We start from the raw sequence: 4,841 nt of genomic DNA, 5'->3' as shown, positions 1-4,841 counted from the left end.
CACACACAGAGGGAGAGAGAGGCATAGACACGGGCAGAGAGAGAAGCAGGCTCCATGCAGGGAGCCCGATGTGGAACTCGATCTCGGGACTCCAGGATCATGCCCGGGCCGAAGGCAGGCACTTAACCGCTAAGCCACCCAGGCGTCCCAATAATATAGATTTTTAAATTCAATTCCTGATTGATATTGATATTACAGATAATAATTAGAAATGCAAGTGATTTTTGTATATTGATCTTGTAGCCTGCAACATTGCTAAACTCATTAGTCCTAATAGCCTCTTGTGAATTCCTTTGCATTTTCTGTGTAAACTATCATGTCATCTTAATAAAAAAGAGAGTTTTGCTTCTTTTCTTCTATTCTGTATACCTTCTATTTCTTTGTCTTGCCTTCTTGTATAGCTAGCATCCCAAATGGAACAATGAACATAAGTGGAGAGCAGATATTCTTCTCTTGTTCTTAATCTCGGGGTCAAAGCATTCCATTTTTCATCATAAGTATGATGTTACATGTAGGTTTTTTGTGGATATTCTTTATGAGGAGATTCCCTTCTTTTGCTAGTTTGCTGAGAATTTTTATCATGAAGGGATGTTGGATTTTGTAAAATACTTTTGCTGAATCTATGATCATATGGTTTGCTATTTTTTTATCTTTTAATATTGTGAATTATGTTGATTGGTTTTCAAAATATAAACCCTCCTTGTATTCTTGAAATGAATTACTTGTTCATGATATATTTGATTATTTGCAAAAATTCTGTTTAAAATTCTGTATCTATGTCCAGAAGGGATATTGGTCTATAGTTTGTTTTTGCTTTTGTTTTTGTTTTGTCTCTTTTGAATATTAGGGTAATGCTGGCCATATACCATTAGTTAGAGTATTCCTCTTCTGTATTTTGGCAGATTGTGTAGAATTTGTATATTTTTCCCAAAAATGTTTAGTAGAATTTATCAATGAAGCCTTCTGTGCCAGGAGCTTACTTTGTAGAGAAATTTGTAAACAAAAATTCAATTTATTTATTAGTTATGGCTCAGTTTAGAGTATCTATTTCTTCTAGCATGGACTTTGGTAGTTTGTATCTTTCATACTATTTGTCCATTATATCCAGGTTGCTGGATTTATTAGAATTAAGTTGTTCATAATATTCCCTCATTATCCTTTTAATATGTTTAGAATCTCTAGTTATGTTCACTTGTTTCATTCCTGAAACAAGTTTCATTCATGCCAGTAAATTATATCTTCTTTTTTCCCAGTTAGTCTAAATAGAGGCTTATTAATTGCATTGATTTTTTTTTGAAAGACCCTGCTTTTGGTTTCATTGATTTTTTTCCTATTTTTTTATTTTATGTTAAGTGATTTCTTCTCTAATATTTATTTTTTCTTTTCTTTTTTAAATATATATATTTTTTATTGGAGTTCGATTTGCCAACATATAGTATAACACCCAGTGCTCATCCCATCAAGTGCCCCCCTCAGTGCCTGTAACCCAGTCACCCCATCCCCCCGCCCACTTCCCCTTCTACTGCCCCTTGTTCATTTCCCAGAGTTAGGGTCTCTAATATTTATTATTTCTATTCTTCTGTTTAACGTGTTTGATTTGCTTCTCTTTTTCTAATTTCCTAAGATGGAAGCTTAGGTTATTTATCTGAGATCTTTCTTCTTTTCTAATGTAAGTGTTTAGTGCTATAAAGCTCCCTCTGAGCACTGCTCTAGTTGTGATCCTCGTATTTTCATATGTCATATTTTCATTTTCATTCAGCTTAAAATACTTTCTAACACCCCCTGTGACTTTTCTTCTCTATTTATAAGTGCATTAGTTAGTTTCCAAATAATTTGGGACTATTCAGATAACTTTCTGTTGTTGATTTGCAGTTTAATTCTTTTGTGGTCAGAGAACATATTTTGTATTACTTGAATCCATTTAAATGTATTAAGCCTTGTCTTATGGCTCAAAATTTGGTGTCTTGATAAATATTCTGTGTGACCCTTGAAATAATGCATATTCTGTTGTTATTATGGGTGAAGTGCTCCATGAATGTTAATTAGGACATGATGGTTGATAGTTTTAAGTCTTTTATATCCTTATTGATTTTCTACTCATTCTACCCATTATTGAGAGTGTTACAAATCTGATACTTGTGAATTCGTCTATTTCACCCTGATGATCTTTCAGTTTTCACTTCCTGCATTTTAAAGTTCAGTTATTTGATGAATTGACCACTTTATTACTGTAAAACAAGACCTACCTCTGGTAATATTCTTTGCCCTGAAATCTATTTCATCCTTTGTTAATATAGCAACTCCAGATTCCTTCTGATCAGCATGGGATATCTTATTCTATCTTTTTATTTTTAGTCTATTTGAGGTTTTATATGTATTTATTTTTTAAGATTTTATTTATTTATTTATTCATGAGAGATGCAGAGAGAGAGGCAGAGACATAGGCACAGGGAAAAACAGGCTCCATGCAGGGAGCCCAATGCAGGACTTGATTCCGGGTCTCCGGGATCACCACCTGAGCTGAAGGCCGATGCTCAACCGCTGAGCCACCCAGGCATCCCTGTAGTTTTATATTTAAAGTGGATATCTTATAGGCAGCATATAGTTGAGTCATGCCTTTTCATCCAATCTGGCAACCTCTGCCTTAACTTAAATGTGCTTGTTGATATGGCTGCATTTAAATCTGCCATCTTGCTATTTCTTTTCTTTTCATTTAAATCTGCCATTTTTTTTCTGGGTACAGTATACTTTATTGATGGTACATGACAAGGTAGGGCTCCTCAAGCCCCTTCCCTTCCTCGGGGGTCTGGGATGTAAATTGGAGGTCAGGAGATTTTCAGTGTGTTGGAGGATTAAGTTGGGGCAGGGACTCCCCTGCAGGTGAGGGCCTCTCTCTTCCTCTTGTTCTTGCTGGGGCTGGTGGTCCAGGAGGCTCTTACTCCTTGGAAGCCATGTGGACCATGAGGTCCACCACCCGGTTGCTGTAGCCGAATTCATTGTCATACCAGGAAATGAGCTTGACCATGCCAGCCCCGATGTCAAAGGTGGAAGAGTGGGTGTCACTGTTGAAGTCGCAAGAGACAACCTGGTCCTCAGTGTAGCCCAAGATGCCCTTGAGGGGGCCCTCTGATGCCTGCTTCACCACCTTCTTGATGTCGTCATATTGGCAGCTTTCTCCAGGTGGCAGGTCAGATCCACAACTGACACGTTGGGCCATACCAGTGAGCTTTCCGTTCAGCTCAGGGATGACCTTGCCCACAGCCTTGGTGGCGCCAGTGGAAGCAGGGATGATGTTCTGGGCAGCCCCTCGGCTGTCACACCACAGCTTCCCAGAGGGGCCGTCCACAGTCTTCTGGGTGGCAGTGATGATATGGACGGTGGTCATGAGGCCCTCCACGATGCCAAAGTGGCCATGGATGACTTTGGCCAGAGGAGCCAACCAGTTGGTGGTGCAGGAAGCATTGCTGACAATCTTGAGGGAGTTGTCATACTTCTCGTGGTTCATGCCCATCACAAACATGGGAGCCTCAGCAGAAGAAGCAGAGATGATGACCCTCTTGGCCCCGCCCTTCAAGTGAGCCCCAGCCTTCTCCATGGTGGTGAAGACCCCAGCGGACTCCACAACATACTCAGCACCAGCATCACCCCATTTGATGTTGTAAGGATTTCGCTCTTGGAAGATGGAGATGGACTTCCCATTGATGACAAGTTTCCTGTTCTCAGCCTTAACCGTGCCATGGAATTTGCCGTGGGTAGAATCATACTGGAACATGTACACCATGTAGTTGAGGTCAATGAAGGTGTCATTGATGGCGACAATATCCATTTTGCCAGAGTTAAGAGCAGCCCTGGTGACCAGGTGCCCAATACGGCCAAATCCATTCACTCCGACCTTCACCATCGTGTCTCCAGGATGCGGCTGGCACTGCACCAGAAGATGCGGCTGTCTGTCGAACGGAAAGGAGCAGAGAGCCTAAATCTGCCATCTTGCTATTTCTTTTCTCTTTATCTCATCTGTTCTTTGTTCCCATTTTGTTCTTTTATGGTCTTCTTTTTGGATTAATGAGTATTTGGGGGGGATTCCACATTATCTCCTTTTTAGCTTATTAGATATAATTTTCTGTTGTGTGACTTTAGTGATTGTTTTAGGATTTACGGTACATATCTTTAATTTATCACAATCAGCCTTGAGGTAGTATTTTAACAGGTCACGCATAGCATAAAAACTTTACAGTGTCCTTCCATGTTCCCTCTCCTTGCCTTTGTGCCATTGTTTTCATGCATTTTGTTTTTACTTATGTTATAAACCCCATAATACACTGTTACTTTCTTTTGCTTTAAGCTATCAGTAGTCATCTGATTCAAGAGATTTTAAAAATAAAGTAACTGTATTTACCCACGTAGTTTCTTTTTTCAACCTCTTAATTTCTTTTCTACCTGGTATTTTCTTTCTGCCTGAAAGACTTCCTTGAGCATTTTTTTTTATAGTACTGCTGCTGGTGATGAATTATTTCAACTTCTCTGTGTCTGCAAAGGTCTTCATTTGTCCTTCTTCTGGAAAATATTACTGCTGGGTAGGTGTACAATTCTAGGTTGACGGGTTTTTTTTTTCTTTCAGCTCTTTAAAATGTCGCATCACTGTTTTATGCCTTACATGGTTTCTGGTGAAAAATATGAATCATTTTTATTTTTTTTCCTCTGCACTAATGTGTCTTTTTTTCTAGTCCCTTTTAGGATTTTTTTCTTTATCACTACTTTTTTTAGCAATTTGACTTTGGTGTGCCTTAATGCCATTTTCTTTATGTTTCTTACACTTGATGTCTGTTGTTTCTTAGATTTGT

The 4,841-nt window shown here is 38.9% G+C and overlaps 1 pseudogene; it reads right to left on the bottom strand.

The window, feature by feature from the left end:
• Window positions 1-2,859: 2,859 nt before the first annotated feature.
• On the bottom strand, window positions 2,860-3,901 carry LOC125754642 (glyceraldehyde-3-phosphate dehydrogenase-like; annotated as a pseudogene).
• Window positions 3,902-4,841: the final 940 nt, after the last annotated feature.

Source organism: Canis lupus, chromosome X, assembly GCF_003254725.2.
Source record: "Canis lupus dingo isolate Sandy chromosome X, ASM325472v2, whole genome shotgun sequence".
In the NCBI taxonomy this organism is placed as follows: domain Eukaryota; kingdom Metazoa; phylum Chordata; class Mammalia; order Carnivora; family Canidae; genus Canis; species Canis lupus.
The sequence above is the reverse complement of the archived record's forward strand: the minus strand, read 5'-3'. Positions and strand labels throughout refer to the sequence as shown.